Source organism: Ictalurus punctatus, chromosome 15, assembly GCF_001660625.3.
Source record: "Ictalurus punctatus breed USDA103 chromosome 15, Coco_2.0, whole genome shotgun sequence".
Taxonomy (NCBI): Eukaryota; Metazoa; Chordata; class Actinopteri; order Siluriformes; family Ictaluridae; genus Ictalurus; species Ictalurus punctatus.
The window spans coordinates 939,327-958,935 of record NC_030430.2 but is presented as its reverse complement, the minus strand read 5'-3'; the positions used below and the strand labels follow the sequence as shown (position 1 = coordinate 958,935).

The 19,609-nt window shown below is 38.0% G+C and overlaps 1 non-coding gene across 1 annotated transcript; it reads left to right on the top strand.

The window, feature by feature from the left end:
- The first annotated feature begins 13,653 nt into the window (after positions 1–13,653).
- trnac-gca (transfer RNA cysteine (anticodon GCA)) lies at positions 13,654–13,725 on the top strand. The gene has a single exon. It is a non-coding gene; the product is annotated as a tRNA-Cys (tRNA).
- Positions 13,726–19,609: the final 5,884 nt, after the last annotated feature.

The following is a 19,609-nucleotide window of genomic DNA, read 5'->3' as shown; positions in this document are numbered from 1 at the left end:
ATCCCATCTGAATGCTGGAATCTCCCTGTAATATGTTTGTTGCCATTACCACTGGGCTCATGGTGGTGGAATATTCACTCAAAAAGACCCGTAGGTATGCCTAACGTAAGTTCTTTAGGGTGGAGCACCGGGTTCAATTTTTGGTTGTCTCTTGACTATATTTAAGGTCCTACTCCTCTACCGTTACTGTAAATTTTACCCGGAGAACAATACAAACCAAATTAAAAACAAAAGCAAAGAGTTTTAATTAAACTAATAATTATATCAATATAATATATACAATATTGAACTCAAAATGGGCCCACTAACATACACACACCTCACTCTTACCCCACCGATGCAGGCCTGGTCTTTGTTTGCAAACGTAGAGGCCTCAGAAAACATAAACTGGCCGCTTCACTGTAATGAGCTAAATAAATCAATGCAAAATGTACCTGAACTCGGTCTCTCTCTCAGTCAGCACTCAAAATCCTTCGTCACACTGTCCATGATCATCTGCGAATTGCCATCCGTCCCTTGTTGCCAGAGAAATACCCAACTAGAGGGCTGCATTGTGATTGGGATCCTGTGAGACCCAATGCAAATCTCGTTGGAGAAGGTGGTTTTACCTTTGCTGCCATGGGAGTGGGCAGTCAAAAAATACAGCATGGGTCCTGGGATTTGGCGTGTAATAAGAATGGAGTCAACAAATTAAGTTGAGAAGAAAATTAAAGTGGCTATTTACTTCACAAAAACAAAGCAATTCAAGTCCGACATTTGGAAACAATTTTCAGTTCTTACTGAAACAAATGGAAAATAATTTAACTTTGTAAGTTGCCATAAATGTGCAAAAGAATTAATTTACAACAGGCACAAATCTGGCACCTCTTGTTGAGGCAACATACCTGCTCCATTCTCCAGGGTCAAAGTAAACTCTCATTCCATGATAAAGCACTTCTACCTGCTCATATTAAGCAAGAAACTACAGATAAATGTGTTGCACTTTGCTGTAAAGACATTCAGCCATATGACTTTGTTTCCGGGAAAGGCTTTGTTGACATAGTTCAACATTTTGTTAATGTAGCCACTAAATATGGCAGATTTGATGTAAAAGGTGCTCTGCCACATCCAACCACTGTGTTCAGACATGTTAAGGGAAGCACACAGGCACTGCAGTCATCTGTGGCAATGAAGAGAAAGCCCATAATTGAAACGTATGGGTGTGCCATCACAACGGATATATGGATTACTGAGGATTACCATAAAACTTAATTCATATCCAGCACCATTCATTACACAAACAATAATTTTGGTCTCATTTCGAGGGTGTTGTTTGCGGCTCCCTTCGAAAATAGTGCGTCAAAAACAGGAGACAACATCAGGAAACCTGCTGTTCCAGAAATTCAATGCGTTTGGAATAGACACGCCACTACTAGTTGGTCGTGTTGTTTGTCACTGACCACGGAGCCAACATAGTTGCTGCCCTGCATGGATACACCACCAGGCTGAACTGCAATGCACACATCCTGAATGTCATCCTGTCCAGTGCATTTTCCCCAGACATATTGGCCAAGACACCTGAGCTTTCTGAACTGTTGACCAATGCAAAACAACTGGTAAGATATTTCAAACATTCAGGTCTGCACAACAGCTTGAAGGCATCCCTCAAACAATCCATCATGACCTGATGGAATTCAAATTATGATATGTTAGATTCAATACTGCAACAGCATGAGGAGATCTCCACATTACTGGTGACCAATAACCAGTATGAAAGAATTGTGCAGATCAATTAAAACACTTTGAAAACAGTGGTTGCATTTCTAAAGTTATTCAAAGATGCTACGAATGACCTCAAGTCTGAGCTCGAGGGCACTCCAAGCGCACCACTTGCACAGCCGTGGTCTGTCAAACTCATTGAACACTGCCAAGCAGCATCCCTTGAGCCTGTGCTCTCCGAAGACACCAGTGTGTGTACCTCACTCCTGGAAGAACTGATGGACATTAGTGACACATCAGAAAATCCCCTACACATGATCAACAGGATTGAAACATTCCTGACTCATAAAATGCGATTGCTATGGATTCTGTGCCCAGATGCAAGAGATGACGTAGTCAAAGGTGTATAATATGAGTACTTAAAATAAGCTATATAGTTTTGAATATTATGTTATGGGCATTCTTGTTTGTAGATTTATTCTAAAGTGATCTTTTAGCCTATTTATATTTGTGAAAAGTCTAGTAGTAAAAGAAGAATAGCTAAATGAATAAGAGCATAATAAAAATTAATACATTTAATTTTTTTTTTAAATAATCTAATTCAAAGGTGAAAAGGAAATTATGCACAAGATGAGGTTTAACCAGATTCCGGCCACAACAGAGGATGAGCCACCACCAGCCAAAAAGCCCTGACCGATTCACAGACTGGGAAGACAGTGCATCCTGCGTTTCAGCGCCAAAGCCTGTCTATGCTGAAATAGCGGAATATCTCAGCACCTGACTCTCAGACAACCCAGATCTAGATAGTGTGCTTGAATGGTGTAAGAGCAACAGAGAGTGCTATCCTGTGGTCTCAAACTTGCAAGTTTCATTTTGAGTATGCCTGCATTTAGTGTGCCGTCGGAGAGAGCATTTACTGTGTGTGGGCGGATGTTGGAAGAGAGACACACAAGCCTGGGACCGCAGTCAATCAGTAACATTCTCTTCCTCCATAGCAATCTGGAGTAGGTTAGGCCAGCATTTCCCAACATTTTTTTTTTTTTTTTGTCACGGCACCCTTTGAAAATGTAAAAAAAAAAATAAAAATTGAGGCTCCCTACACAAACATTAATTCTAGACCGCGTTAGCTACTTGAGGATGAGTTTGATGGTCCAGAAGCGTCTGGAGCTTTTCTTTAAGAAATCTGTCCATATTCTTTGTACTACACATGCATCATCACACGCTAATTAATAGGATAAAACACATGCATGTGTTACGCATACTGATGTTGACGTGCTGCAGACAGGTCGGGGGGTCGAGGGGGAGGGATTTTTAAAATATATATGATTTATTATTATTATTATTATTATTATTATTATTATTATTATTATTATTATGTGTGTGTCTGTTATTATTTCTGTGTCTGTGTTGTTATTTCAGACATCGGATATTTATCATATATATTAAATGTTTTATACACATTTTAGCATGTTAGAAATGTTTGCATTTTTACACGACACCCCTGCTCTCATCAGACGGCACCCCAGGGTGCTGCGGCACCCCTGTTGGGAAATACTGGGTTAGGCCAAGTGATTCATAATTTCATTCATTCATTAAGTAGCCTACGCTTAATGTTTTTTAGTATTATTTATTTTATTTTTGCTATACGTTAATTAGCTACATAAACACCTGATATCTGTGATTTTTTTATTTCCTATTTATTTTAATTGTTTTATAATTAATTTGTTTAATATTTATTTATTTTATAAGTAATTCAATTAAATATTGTGCCTTGTTGGGTTACGAGTTTAACTATTATTGTTAGTTGTTTGTGTGTGTGTAAACGCATATGTTTAAATATGTATTTAGGCTCCACTAGTTGTTTAGTTTTAATTGTTAATAGAGTTTTATAAGGCTAATAAAAAATTGTCCCAATGTGTTTGTCACGTGTTGCGCTTTACTTGTGCTTTTTACTTATGGTCAATTTAATTAAACGTAATGCTTTATGTCTGTTGTTCTGAACATTAACATAGCCCTAACATTTGTGTACATTTTTCACAATATCTACAAGCTGTGACAGAATGTTTGCGGGTGCAGGCGGGAGTGGATACAAACATTGCACTCGGGAGTGGAAAACGCAATTTACAGGAACGAGCGTTAATGGTCAGAAACCCAACCTCACATGATGAGGTGCACTATCGAGTGTTCGAAGCTATCTCCAACGCTGCCAGAGAACCTATGAGCGCTTCTGGAGGCTCACCAGGGCTATGTGGTGTCGGTGCTTGACTCTCCCTTGTTGTTCCACAAAGAGCAATAAACAGAAAAACACAATTACCAAAGAACTTTACAATGTTAGCTTTCATGGTTCACAACAGTCAGTTGAAAAGCAGTCAACAGCAGTAAAGCTGATTCGCTTGGACAAGGCAGAACAAATAAAACTGTAGGTTAATCTATAACAGCAGATAACATTTACACAGAAACAAAATCCAGTTATCAAGACATAAATCCACCTTGCTGTTCGCAGGTTATTATTTCTTTTACCTTTATTTTTCCAGATGAGCTCTTCACTCCTCTCTCATTTTTGTTCTATTGCTAATCTCTTGCTCGTGATTCTAATTTCACACCCACCCTCGACTCCCAATTAGAATGCACCTACCTATGTTGCAGGTGGGTCAGATCAATTAAACATCCAATAAAATAAGAGACATCCAACATGACGGCAAACCCCACGTTTCTCCCAAGTGAAACCGTTACATTTATGGTATTTGGCAGATGCCCTTATCCAGAGTGACTTACATTTATCTCACTCATACATCTGAGCAATTGAGGGTTAAGGGCCTTGCTCAAGGACCCAACAATGCCAGCTTGGCAGTGCTGAGGTTTGAACTCATGACCTTCTGAGCTACCACTGCATTAAAAAGCACATTTAAATATATTGACATTACAGGTCATCATTAATCAATAAGACTAACAGTAAATAACATGTAATTAGAGCTGCACAATTCTAGATAAACTTAGAATCAGAATATGTTTGTTTCAAATAAAGATCATGATTCTCCCACGATGCTCATTTACATTTGAATTGATGCTTTTGCATGCTAACTAACATCAATGTTGAACCTTACCTATGTGCTAGCGGCTATGGCAAATCCTTAAAAAATAATTTGACTGACCTTACTTCATACTGAAACTTTATCTCTAAATCACAAATAATTTCAAGCTTTCACAAAAAATTTTAAGTTTACATATCTCAATATGCCGCCTCAGGTTGGACGGTGAGTTATAGAAGGCTGTGTTATAGTTCGTTTTAGGCAAACAAAGCATATTTTTAAAGTATGACCATGAGTGCGCACACTGCACCAAGGAACAGCCATTATCATTTTGCCAACTGTTCAGTATTCAAAAAATGCTGGGAAATCATTGAACTTCATTACACGTGAGCCTACAAGAATGATTATTGATAGGCTGTCTGACACCTGCAAAAAACCAATCACGTTTTACAGAAGAAAAAAAGCTGCTACATAGTAATGACTTTCTACATGAGGACCTTGATAGAAATGTATTGGAGTGAAAAGTATGATATTTGTCTTTCAAATTTAGTGATGTTAAAGTAACTACTTTCCAGAAAAAATAATACTCAAGTAAGGTACAGATACTCAAAAAGTGTACTTATATATAGTACTCAAGTAAAAGTATTTCATTACTGTCCACCTCTGTTTTATTCTATACTGACTTCAGACCAAATTTTTATGCAGTTAGCACTGCTTTAGGCAAATAACAACTTGCTTTTTTTAAAAAAAACATGACTGATGCCCTTCCCTTCCCCCACTTCCAATACACACACACACACACACACACACACACACAGACACACACACACAAACGATTACTTCCATGCCACTGACCATTTGCAACCCTTCCAGTGATATGTGACCCAGTTTTATTTGATTTCATTTGTTCGCTTTCATTACTGTTTTTCTTTTTGATTTGCAGAAATGTCAGAATAGGGACCTGAGACAATTATTTGGTCTGACAAAGTGGTTTCTTTTCTAGTACCCTCTGTCTCAGAAATGAACTTAAAAATGCCTTTGAAAGTGTGTTCTTCAGTTACAGCCTACAGAAGTAGAGGATTTTTTTAACACAGGAAATGGCAATTAAACATGCTTTTATTTCTGCTTGATTATGTAAAATCATAATGAATAAGGAAATATCAGTGTAATAACAGTTAGCTTCGCCAAAATTAATTAACTGGCTAACAGTAAATATTTTTTAATTGATGCTTGGGTACTACATCACAAGCTCCCCAGTCATAACACTTGAACTATGTCTATTTGGTTGTACACTGGAGTGGCATATTTATTTAAACTAAATATATTTTGTTTATATATCATTTACACTAAATGAATGTGACTAAGAAAGAGTCTTACTTGATTTGTAGATTTATCCATTGGTGAAAAAATAGGATTAATGTGAGGTGCAATGTTTTCTGTTGATATACAGCTAAGACAATAATAAAATGACATTTTATCCTAAAAGTACCTTAAAGTCTTTTTAACCACAGCGCTACTGAATTCCCCATTCTAACTGGTGTTGATTAATTTCATAGCTCTGGCATGCTGGATAGAAGAAAATTACAGGTTTATATACTGTAATGAGTTAATTCTAATATTTATTAATTGTTTTAAATAGTAATAGCTAGTTCACAGGAACTGGTTTGGTGAATGCTCTGTACCATGGTAAGTATTTTTGTTTCCTACACAAAAGAGACTGACAAGTAAAAAAACAATAGATACATGCACATATGCTGCACACAGAAAACCAAGGCCTCAGCACATACTGAATCTACTTCCTGTGTGTAAAACAAGCAGCTTCACAACCCTTTAGTATTTGCAATGGGTAAAATGATTTGATAGTTTAGCATAAATTCAAATTGACATAACTTTCACTTAGCCCAAATGTAGTCACTTAGATCAGGTATTATTGGTGTCTTCTTCAGTTTTGTACTGGAGATTAAAGGCTAATGTAGCTAAAAGGAGGGGAAACTAACAGGCTTCATTTATCAAGCAGGGTATGAATGGATGTAGTTGTTGAGACACTTTGCTTTGAATGAAAAACAAAGCAATTAATCATAGGAATTTCTCTGTGTGATGTGTTTGGTGTCCACAATCATCTGGATACAGTATATAAATAATTTTTTTCCTCCATTTTGTTACTCTCCCCAGGAGTGGTAGATCAACAAAGATCACTTCAAGAGCAAGATGTATAATAGTCCACAAGGTCACTAAGGAATCCTGGGTAACTTCTAAGCAACTAAAGGCCTCTCTCACATTGGCTAATGTGAATGTTCATGAGTCCACCATCAGGAGAACACTGAGCAACAATGGTATGCATGGCAAGTTTACAAAGAAAAATCCACTGCTGTCCAAAAAGAACATTGCTACCCATATGCACTTTGCTAAAGATCACATGGACAAGCCAGAAGACCATTGGAAAAATATATGGTTGATGGATGAGACCAAAACTGAATTTATTATTATTATTCATTATTTTTGGAGAAAGGGATACACTGCATTCCAGCATAAGAACCTATCCCATCTGAAATATGGTGGTGAAATTATCATGGTTTGGCCCTGTTTTGCTGCATCTGGTCCAGGATGGCTTGCCATCATTGGTGGAACAATGAAGTCTGAAGTAGACCAGCAAATTCTAAAGGAAGATGTCATGACATCTGTCCGTGAAATGAATTTCAAGAGAAAGTATGCCATGCAGCAAGACAACAACCACATATGCACATAAGCCATTCTATCAAAGAATGGTTAAAGAAGAATAAATTGAATGTTTTGGAATGGCCAAGTCAAAGTCCTGACCTTAATCCAATAGAAATGTTGCGGAAGGACCTGAAGCAAGCAGTTCATGTGAGGAAACCCACCAAGATCCCTGAGCTGAAGCTGTATTGTACTGAGGAATGGCTAAAATTCCTCCAAGTCGACGTGGAGGACTGACCAACAGTTACTGGAAATGTTTAGTTGCAGTTATTGCTGCACAAGGGGGTCACACCTGATACTGAATGCAAAGGTTTACATATTTTTGCCACTCACAGATATGTAATATTGGACAATTTTCCTCAATAAATAACTGATGTATGTAATGTATGTAGATATGTAATATTGGATAATTTTCCCCAATAAATAACCAATTATAATATATACTGAGGGTGCAAGTATTTGACCAAATATTTTGGTCTCATTTGACCAAATATTTTGGTCTCATTTGTTTAATAGGGTTTTCTTAATCTACTTTGAGGACTTGTGTAAAATCTGATAGTAATGTTATGATGTTTTAGGTTAAATATACATCGAGGGAAATAAGTATTGAAGGCGTCAACCTTTTTTTCAGTAAATATATTTCCAATGGGGCTATTTGTCATGTTACAAAGTGATTTCGGAAGCAAGCGCAGATCATCTAACATTTAATAAAGAAAAAAAACAAAATACAATGACACAATAACACGGGCAAAATACTATGGCAAAAACTAAACATGGAAGCGTGGACAAAAGCATAGACAGACGATAACGTGAGACAAGGAAAGCAGTGCAAACAGTGGCATATATACTAGAGTGCTCATTAACCGAAATGTAAATCAGGTTCAGGTGGTCATGTGACACTGAGTATAGTCCAGCGGCTGCTATGAAATGAAGTCCAGAGTTCCCTCCTTGATACATGACAGAACCCCCCACCCCCACTTCTTCCGGAGCGCCCAAAATGCACTCCCTCCCTCTGGCGGTCCTGGCCCCCTTGGCAAAATGTCCCCAGCTGAACCAGGAGACTGAGCGGCATCCTCAGCGGAGCAAGAAAACAACGCAACGTCCTCAGTGGAACAGATAAGCAAAGCAACGTCCTCAGTGGAACAAGTAAGCAGAGCGGCATCCTCTGCGGGGCAGGACAGCGGGAAAACTTCCTCAGCAGGCAGGAGAGGGGAGCGATGTTCTCCGTAAGGCCAGATGGAAGCTCCAAGATTTTTGCGAGGCCAGAGAGGGCAGCGAGATTCCCCATGAGGCCAGAGAGGGGAGCGACCAAATAAGAATTTGGTTCACAAGTTTTAATTTATTTGGGGTTTTCTGTAGTCAGCACAAGGTCAAAATTGTACATACAGGGCAACAATATACATACAGCACACCTAATATTTAGTTGAATTAGCAAGTTTCACCTTGAGCAGAGTTGAGCATTCCACTGATCTGCATTCCTCATGCCTTCCTGCAGCAGACCTATGGCATGTTCACTCAGGTGAGCAGGCACCATATGCATCTTTCTTCGGATGTTTTTCAGAGTCAATAGAAAGGTATTTTTTAGTGTCCTAAGTTATTGTAACTGTGACTTTAATTGCCTACCGCCTATAAACTGTTAGTGTCTTAAGGACTGTTCCACAAGTGGATGTGCAATAATTGTTTAAGGTTTATTCCAATAAAGATCTGTAAAGATTATTTGAATTTTACAAAATTATCTTTTTTTTGTAAAATCATTATTGATTTTCAGACTTTACACATAGAACAACCCAAAAACAAACAAAACAAATGTTATTTAAACTATATAATAAATTAATAATAATAATAATAATAATAATAATAATAATAATAATAATAATAATAATAATAATAATAGTTTTAAAAAAATGGTTTGGCTCACCACTTCAATGGCTCATAAAAATGAGAGAGGTCATAGTGATTGCTCAAACATTGCCTCAATATGCCTTACATCTTCATACCTCATTAAGCAAACCTTCTAGAAAGAATAGAGGATATACTAAAACCCATATATATTAAAAATGGATTCCACCTTCTGTAAAATATATCATCTATACTATGAGAAGCACAATTAATCTAGTGATACAAATACGAGTATAACCCTGTGCCAAAGTCTAAGGGGCCTTATATGAGAGAATAAGAGAATTCAAGAGAATACATTTTCTTGTCAAAATGTAAGGAACTTATAAAGTGTCTTTTTATGCTTATCTGCAATAAAGTCACTATGCATTCTGAGCGGCATATGCGTTGGGCCACAGCCCATGTTCATGGTCAAGATAACATTCATTTCTTGGCATACCGCAACCCAAAACTTATGAATCTCCCTACAAAGCCAAAAACAATTAATAAGATTTCCCTCCTCTGTTTTACAGTTCAGGCACAATGGGCAACAATCATCTTTAAATTTTCTTTTAATTTGTTACATATACTCAGGGTCTTGCATTCGCTTCGTCCCATTCACTGTCTGTGATATATACATTCAGTACTTTTTCCCATGCTTCTTTTAGATGTTGTGTCTCTGAAGAACCTCAATCCTTAAGAATCTTGTAGAAGGAGCTTGTAGAATTGTTTGGGTGTAGAAAAAGCTGTCTCTCCACATCCGATATACCCTGCTTTGTAAGCAAAGTAGGATCTGTTTTCACAAAGTCTCTTAATTGTAGATAGTGGAAGAAGTCCTGTCATTCGATGTTATATTTGTCGACTAGTTGGTCAAATGACATTAAAATGTGTCTATCAAATAACTCCTGCAGCATGATGAGGCCTTTATGTGCAAAGACGTGGAAATCTGAGTCTACAGTGCCCGGCAAGAAGTCGAGATTACCACAAATAGGAACGAGTGCTGAAATGAGTCGAGGTCTACCCTCAAGACGTCTAATAGGCTGCCACGCTCTAATAGTACAAATTGTGATAGGGTTACTGCAAGCCAGTCTCAAAGATTTAAATCTCCTGAGAAAAAGTAAATTTACCAAAGGAAATTTGCTTAATGAGCTTTCTATGTCAAACCACACAGATCTGGACCCTTTATGCACCCAGTCAGAAATAAAATACAAATGAACACTGAGTTGGTATCTTCGAATATCTGGAAGATCAAAACCACCCATCGAGGAAGGAAGAGTTAAAGTTGAAAGCTTAATACCTTTTTTTTTTTCTTAGCCCAAATAAAAGAACTGAACCAACTGTTAAATTTCCTGATGATCTTATGTGTGAAATTGTTCAGAATCATTTGAATGGGGTGAAGTAATCCTGGAAGAATTTTCATCTTCAGAAGAGAGATCCAACCTATCCAGGAAATGGGGAGAACATTCCACCTTTCCAAATCCATTTGAATGTGCTCAAAAAGCAGGATAAAATTTTGAAGGGGTAATATTTATACCCAAGTATACCAATCGTTCAGGAGACCCTCTGACAGGAAAAGAGGGTAATGTTTGAGGTATTTGTCTTAAGACACCCAAGGGCATTGCCCCAGATTTATTTAAATGAATTATTTTGAAAAAATACCACACCTATCAATAACAACAGGGACATAAGTTTCAGGATTCACCATGAAAATCAGAATATCCTCTGCATACAGGGCAATCTAATGTTGGCTATTTGTGGTTAACTCACAAATGTTGGTATTTGTTCTTATAGCTTCCGCTAACTGTTTGATCGCTACACAAATAAGAGAGGCGGAAGGAGGCAGCCTTGTCTTGTGCCTCTCCTAACGCTAAAATTAAAGGAGGGAAAACCATTAGTAAGCACAGCAGAAAGAGGCTCATGATACCCATTTGATAAAATGCTCGCCAAGACCAAATTTTTGTAGTCATTGAATTCGGTCGAATGATTTTTCCACAACAAAATCACAAGACCATCTATTACTGATGAGAAAACTGTATCATGTTCACTAAACTACACAAATTATTGACAGAGTTGTGCCCCATGATAAAACCTATCTGTTTGTTCTTAACAAGAGAGTAGAGAAGGCCTTCTAACTATGTTGCTAAAATTTTGGAAAGGATCTTTAAATCCACATTCAGCAACAAAATAGGCCAGTAGGATGAACAATCCTCAGTCTGCTTACCTTTTTTTTTTAATTAAAGATATGTTTGCCTCTCTTAGAAATTGGGGTAAACAGCTTTTTCCCAAATGAGTTATTAAACATATTAAACAATCGGTCAATTAAGAGATTCCAAAATTCTTTGTAAAATTAACTACTAAATCCATCTGGGTCAGGCACTTTCCCAGATTGCAAAGTCTTAATGGTATCCAGTACCTCTTTTTTTAGATATAGGGGCATTAAGGGAAGAAAACTGGTGCTCTAATAAAGTGGGAAGGTTGAGGGAGGAAAAAAGACCTCTGTGTACCCTGCATCATCTCCTTGTAACTCTGATTAATATCAATTCTCATACCATTTCTTCAATATATTATTAATAAATAAATTGTCAAATAAATATTTACCACTGCTATCTACAATAGACAGAATGCACAGAGAGTCTGATTTCTTCTTTGATTTTCCCTTCTGTCTGTTTTGTTAAAAGAGAATCCAAGGCAGAGTGGAGTGCGGAAATCTCCTTCATCTTAGTGAAGGATGGTTTTTTTAACATACGATCTATGCCTTTTACTTGATGTACATGCTCTCCTAAGACCTCTACAGAAAGCTTTAGATGTTTCCCATAGTAAAGATGGGTCTCTAGTTGAGGCAGAGTTAATAGACATGAAAGAATTGAATTCCTCTGTGAAACAGAATAAACATTATGGTCCGTCAAGATAAATGAGTAAAATGTCCAACTTCTAGTTTAAATATACTGATTCCCAAAAGAATATTACACAAAAACTGCTGCATGGTCATATATATATATATATATATATATATATATATATATATATATATATATATATATATATATATATATATATTACAGGAGACTATATGTTCCAGCATAGATTTCAGTGAAAAAAAAAATCTATCCTAGTATAACAATTATGAACTTTGGAAAAGATGTAAAATGTAGAATATGTAAAATATATGATCAAGCATTATCGGCAGGCGTCCCATCCAATGAGGCCAGAAACACCTCAACAGCAGTCGGGTCGTGAAACACCTTTACAGAGCCACGGAAATTGACCTCGAGAAGGGCAGGGTAAATTTGCCTGTATTCGGCACCTATTGGTTTCAGATGTTTCTTTACTCCGTCAAACATTTTGCGCTTGTGAAGAACAGAGGCCGAGGAATCTTGAAAAAACATCACTGCATTGCTCCAAATTTCTGAGGAGAATCCTTGATCCCCAGCTCCTGCTCAGTGTTTAACACCTGTTGCTTGTCTTGGAAGTTATGGAACCTCAGCAAAATATATTGTAGTCGCTCTGCAGAAGGGGCATGGGGGCAAATGATCGATGTGCTCTTTCCAGCTTTATATGGCCTGCTTTCATAGCAATACCGAGAGTCTTAAGGAGCCATGACTCGAAGAAATGTGGAAGGTTATCGCCCTCCACACGCTTAGGTAAACCAAAGATGTGAATATTCTTCCTTGTCCCTCTATTTTCAAGGTCCTAAGCATGCTCAGCCTTGTCATGTACAAGCTTTTCTAGGGATTTTAGCATAGCTTCAATCAGAGTAACCATGTCCTCCATCGCAAAGATTCTGGTTTCAGCCTCCGTAATCCACTTTTCATGCCCACTTTTCATGCCCATCCAATTCAGCTCAATACTGAGGAGCATTTTACTGAGGTGTGGCTTCCATCTGGCCGCTCTACCATTCAGGTCTCATTGATGGAGTTCTGCAGAGATGGTTGTTCTTCTGGAAGGTGCTCCTCTCTCCACAGAAACACGCTGGAGCTCTGTCAAAGTGACCATCGGGTTTTTGGTCACCTCCCCGACTAAGGCCCTTCTCCCCCGATTGCTCAGTTTGGCTGGGCAGCCAGCTCTAGGAAGAGTCCTGCTGGTTCCAGATCTTTGCATCCCACTGCATGTGCAGCTTATTGTTCGTGGCTGAAAGAAGTAGAAAGTATGTTTTCTTGGGGCATTACAGAGCGGTAGGGCACTTTAATGCAGGTCAAGAGGTTGGGGTTAAAATCTGTTTTCCCCCTGTCTGGCTCTTGTCTGCATTGGGGTACCATTCGCTGTGACTTGATTATGACTGGCTTTAATTGTGTTACAATGGACTATCAGCAGTTATGATGTGCAACTAAATCATTGTGGGGGTATAGCTCAGTGGTAGAGCATTTGACTGCAGATCAAGAGGTCTCTGGTTCAAATCCAGGTGCCCCCTTTTTGCCCTTGCTCACTTTAACTGATTTATACTCTATGCCCTGAATATGCAGATTGAAATGACCAATAGCATGATTGATGTTAAACAATTCACTATTGTATTCAGATCCAGTGATTGAGAACGGAAAGGTAGAACAAAGAACTGGGTGCCATTTTCATGAAACCAGTTTGAGATGACTTTTCTTAGAGACATGGTGCATTATCGTTAGGAAGTTGTCATTAGTAGATGCTGGGAATTGTGGCACATAGTCAGCAACAATCCTCTAATAGGCTGTGGCATTCACTTGATTGTTGACTGAAATTAGCATGCCCACAGTGTAACAAGAAAACATTCCCCACGCCATTACACCTCCTACACCAGCTTGGACTGTTGATACAAACCAGGATGGGTCCATGGATTCATGCTGTTGGTGCCCCACATGCCATCAATGTGGGGGTATAGCGCAGTGGAAGAGAAGTGATTTTCAAAGTGGGGACCAGGGGGCGCCCGGGGGGCCTCAAAAATTCGGTGTGAAAAATAAATAAATACATGATTTTCTCTTTCTCACTCTCAGACAACCACACACACACACACACACACACACACACACACACACACATACACAATCAATTCCTAATGTAATGTAAAGATGTAAGATGTAATTATTAATAAAAAAAAAAGGGATATATTCAGAAGTCTGTATTTTTAATGTGTTTTAAATACATATTGCAAAATGGGGGCCTCGGTCAAATGTTAATGCCATTTGGGGGGCCCTTGTCCTGGAAAAGTTTGGGAACCCCTGGCATAAGCTATCACAGGAAAACAGAAACATAACTATAGGCAGAGGGATTCAAGAATGATTTGTAATTTCATGCATTTGCCACTCCATTACGAGAGAACGGTTTTGAATATAGGAGTTCCTTTGATAACTTTTCTTCACACAGGTCTCAAGATGATGTGAGCCAAATTTGATGAACACTGGACATAATTTGGGTGAGGAATAGCAAAAACAGCAGTTAGATGTAAGCATTTTTTACTTTTAACCAGTAGGTGGCAATGGCACACCATTTCTTTCTGTCAGTGCACAAAGTCATTGCCTCACTTCCTGTTTGGTGACTTTGCTGTCAGATTTGTTGGGCCATTACGGATTAACGGTTTGGAATATTCAAAATTATTTTGATAACTTTTGTGAGGTTTACTATGAAGATTAAAAATACCAAATTTGGTGATGATTGGACAACATTTGTAGGAGGAGTAGCAAAAAAAAACAGTTTTTGACAAAATCCAAGATGGTGGCAAATCTAATTAGATGGAAATTGACATCATAGGGTTGGTTGAACTCGTCTCAACCCAGGGAATGGCTTTAAAATTTTGGATACATGGTTCAAAAGTTATGACCTCAAAATAATGATGATTGGTAGGTTAGACACTCACCAATCAGTGTGCCAAATTTCACAGTTTTTTATCACATAGTTCTATGGGCAACCATAGACATCGTAGCCAGAATAATTTACCATGAATAGACTTTCTTTTATGCCAAGTACACAGTCTTATCAATCACGGGATAGTAAGCATATCTAATAATCCCTCCCTCTCTTTACCTCCCTCTCTCTCTCTCCTTATGTCGAACCACACATGACTTTATGGAGATGCCAGTGATTCTGACCCTTTCTGCTCTCCGGACCTTCCTGATCCATCCTGATGCCCTACCTCTGGATGGAGTTCTCATCAACTGGAGGCTACAGTTGGAAATTGATTAGGATGGTACCTCTTGAAGTACCATGGAAATGGTTTTGGACCTCAATTCCAAATGGACATTCTCACTGTGGTTGTGGGGACTACGGTTGCTACTATGGCCTTGGGACTGCAATTACCACATGCAGTTTTGCACTCCGGGCTCCTTTGGTGAACAGTGGACTAGTTCAACAAACAGACTTCATATAAAACCATAATGAACTTTCCTTTACTTTCGCACTATCCGGTGTTACCCAGATGAGGATGGGTTCCCTTCTGAGTCTGGTTCCTCTCGAGGTATCTTCCTCATTTCATCTTAGGGATGATCTTCCTTGCCACCACCGCCACCGGCTTGCTCAATAGGGATAAATTCACACACTTAAAATCTGTATCCTGTGTTTATATGTTTCTGTAAGGCTGCTTTGAGACAATGCCCATTGTTAAAATCACTATACAAATAAAACTGAATTAATTTAATTGAATTGAATAATAATTACAAGGTTGTGCTATGGCGTCAATTTCATGCCATAAGTATTGTGGTCGTTAAAAAAAAATACCCGTGAATCATAGAACTGAATACACAATTTTAAAAATATTTTAAAAAACTAACAAAAAGAAGACAAAATAATCTGAATTAAAAACAAAATTGTGTTTCCCTTGGTTAACTTAATCTGATGCTCTTTTTTGCTATTTTTTGCTCATACTTTTGTACATGTGTACAAGTAATGCTGCTTCCATATGTAATTGGAATTATATGATATAAGTATATCGTGTTCACATGCTTTGTTGTCAGAAAGAACATAAAACATGAACGACGCCAAGTTCATTTATACATTTTTTTTGTGTTACTTTTATTTTGACATCTCATCTCATCTCGTAAACTAGTGTATCAAAATTACCTCTGAGTTTCCCAGTTGTATTTACTGTATTTCATTTGTGTGCAACTTCCTAGTGGGAAACTTGAATTTAATGAAAATTCCAATAGCATGTGAAGGCAGCATAAAAGGTTAGTATAAGAGTCATTTGTCCATGATGCCATCTACTCCCATCTTTTTGATTGGCAAGAGAAGAGCTTTCAGTTTAGAACCCATGGACAATGGAGACTTTAATCCCACCCCTGATATGCATGAAATTTTTTTTTGTAATTCTTGTAATTATAAGCGAAGAACTTGGAAATGAGAGTCAAGAAAACTGAAGTGTGAATGAAAAGAAAATGAAATTATGGGCAGAAAATAGCAGAGAGAGGAAGCATAAGAGTAAATTAACCAAGGAAAACACAATTTTGTTTTTAATTCTGATTAGTGGTCACTGATCACTTCTATGGGGCGCACGGTTGCCTCACACCTCAAGGGTCTAGGGTTCAAGTCCCGCTGAGGCCATGTGTGTGCAGAGTTTGCATGTTCTCCCTGGGCTGTGGGGGTTTCCTCCTGGTACTCCGGTTCCTCCCCCACCAAAGACTGATTGGTGTGTCTGTAGTGTATGAATGGGTGTGTGAGTGTATATGTGATTGTGCCCTGCGATGGACAGGCACCTTGTCCAGGTACCCCACCTTATGCCTGATGCTGCCTGGGATAGGCTCCAGGTTCCCCGTGACCCTGAAAAGGAGTAAGCGGTAGAAGATGGATGGATTCAATTCTATGATTTGCATGTATTATTATTTTCATACATCACATCAAGTGACATCACTAGAATACCCATAATGTAATTCCCTTCATTAAGCTTAGTCTTTTGATATGTCCCATGTCTCTGTTGAGGTATTTTAGTGATTCCACTTATTTGGGGGGTTTACATGCATGTAACTTCACTAAAATACCAATAATGCATTGCTGCACACTGAGTTGAGGGTGTTGTCATCCCCATAATGCAATTCTCCTAATTGAGCTGATCAGTTTGATGTGTGACATGGCTGCAGTAGTTCAGTGATTAGTTTGTGGCCTCTTGTTTCCTGCTACTGATTTCTCAATGAGTGCATATGGGAGAAATTTAATCAGGAAATTTAATCTGGAATTTCATCAGCTGTGACTCCTGTGTTTTATTCCCCATTCATTCTCTATGGGCCACAAACGTGCGATTTTGGCCACATGCATGAAAAGTTCAGATGGGAACACGAAGAAATGTAAGCACACCTCTCCCAATGGTGACACACATTTTGAGGTATGTTTTGTGACAAACTGTGCGGGACTAGTTATGTGCTGAAAAAGTGTCAGGAAGAATAAAATGAAGTATATAAATTAGTATGGGCAATTATAATAGTGATGCATAGCGAGCACCACTAATAAGCAGAATCTGTAGACAAACGATAGGTGCCTTGCACCGTTGATAGAGGCAGAATAACAATAGGGTGTCTATGCACATTCTGTGCTTGGCCCCCTAATAATAAAATAAAAGGTAGAATAATTATAGAAAATAGGGAGAAAAGTTTAAAGTATAATGTTTTAACAGTATGTGGCAGGGTTGGCACCGGTAATACATACTATAGAGACTGTGTCTTTTCCCCAAGCTATACAAATATATAGAAAATCTCGGAAAGTCTATCTTCGTAACCTAATTAACATAAAATTAAATCATATTGAATGCACAGCCAGCACTTTTGATCTGAGGTTAGGACTATTAAACATTAGATCTCTTGCGTCTAAGGCTCTTATTGTTAACAACATCATTACTGATCAGGAATGTAATTTAATGTGTTTAACAGAAACTTGGATTAAACCAAACGAGTACATAGCATTAAATGAAGCCAGTCCTCCTGGATGCAGTTATGTACATCAGCCTCGTTCAACTGGTAGAGGAGGAGGTGTTGGTCTCATCCATAGTAAAAATCTAGTCGTCACACAAAAACCTAAGCATAAGTTTAATTCTTTTGAAATTCTTTATACCAGTATAAGTTATGTAGCCACAAAAAATAAGTCTATTCCTCTAATTATTATTTATAGACCCCCAGGGCCATATACTGAATTTCTTAGTGAATTTGCAGACTTTGTCTCAAACCTGGTTGTGTCTGTAGATAAAGCATTAATCGTCGGAGACTTTAATATTCATTTTCATAACTTGGAAGACCCTCTAAGATTAGCGGTTGTATCCATCTTAGATGCAGTAGGGATTAATCAGAACGTAATCGGGCCTACTCATAATGGTGGTCACACTCTTGACCTCATACTAACATACGGACTAAGTATAGAAAATATTATAATTTTTCCGCAGTCTGAAGTTGTCTCAGACCATTATCTTATCTCGTTCATAATACGTATTGATCATAATAGTTCCACCTCGCCTCGCTACCGCGTAAAACGTACCTACACATCAGCTACTGCACCGAGCTTCATAAATAACCTCGCAGAAACATCAGTTAGATTTGGATCACCGTCAGATCCCACAGAACTCGATCAGGCGACTGAAAGCTTGGAGTCAACACTCTGCTACACGCTAGATAGAGTGGCTCCACTCAAAAGGAAAATAATTAGAGAGAAAAAATTAGCACCCTGGTATAACGATCAAACGTGAACCTTAAAACAGACAACTCGACAATTAGAACGTAAATGGTGTCAAACCAAACTGGTGATATTTCAAACAGCATGGAAGGAGAGCCTACTGAAATATAGGAAATCTCTTGGCGATGCTAGAAAAATCTATTTCTCCACCTTAATAGGAGACAACAAAAACAATTTTAGATTCCTTTTCAACACAGTAGCAAAATTAACTAGGAATAAAACCACTACAGAGAGAAACACTCAATCATTACATAGCAGTGAAGATTTCATGAAATTTTTCATTGATAAGGTTGAAAATATTAGACGTGAAGTACAGGCCATTAAATTAAAACCGGACAGTACTGTAACAAACCCATTACATGACAATGTAGCAATATCAGATCAATGTTTAGAGTGTTTTGCTCTACTTAGAGAGACCGAACTAGCTACATTAATCTCTTCAGCCAATTCATGAACTTGCATACTAGATCCCATACCTACATGTTTGTTTAAACAGATTTGTCCAGGAGTAATTGAACCACTTCTAAATATAATCAATTCTTCCCTAAGCACTGGCTATGTACCTAAATCACTTAAATTAGCAGTTATTAAACCCTTGATTAAAAAACCTGACCTTGACCCGTCTCAATTGTCCAGCTATAGATCAATATCAAATCTCCCCTTCATCTCTAAGATTTTAGAAA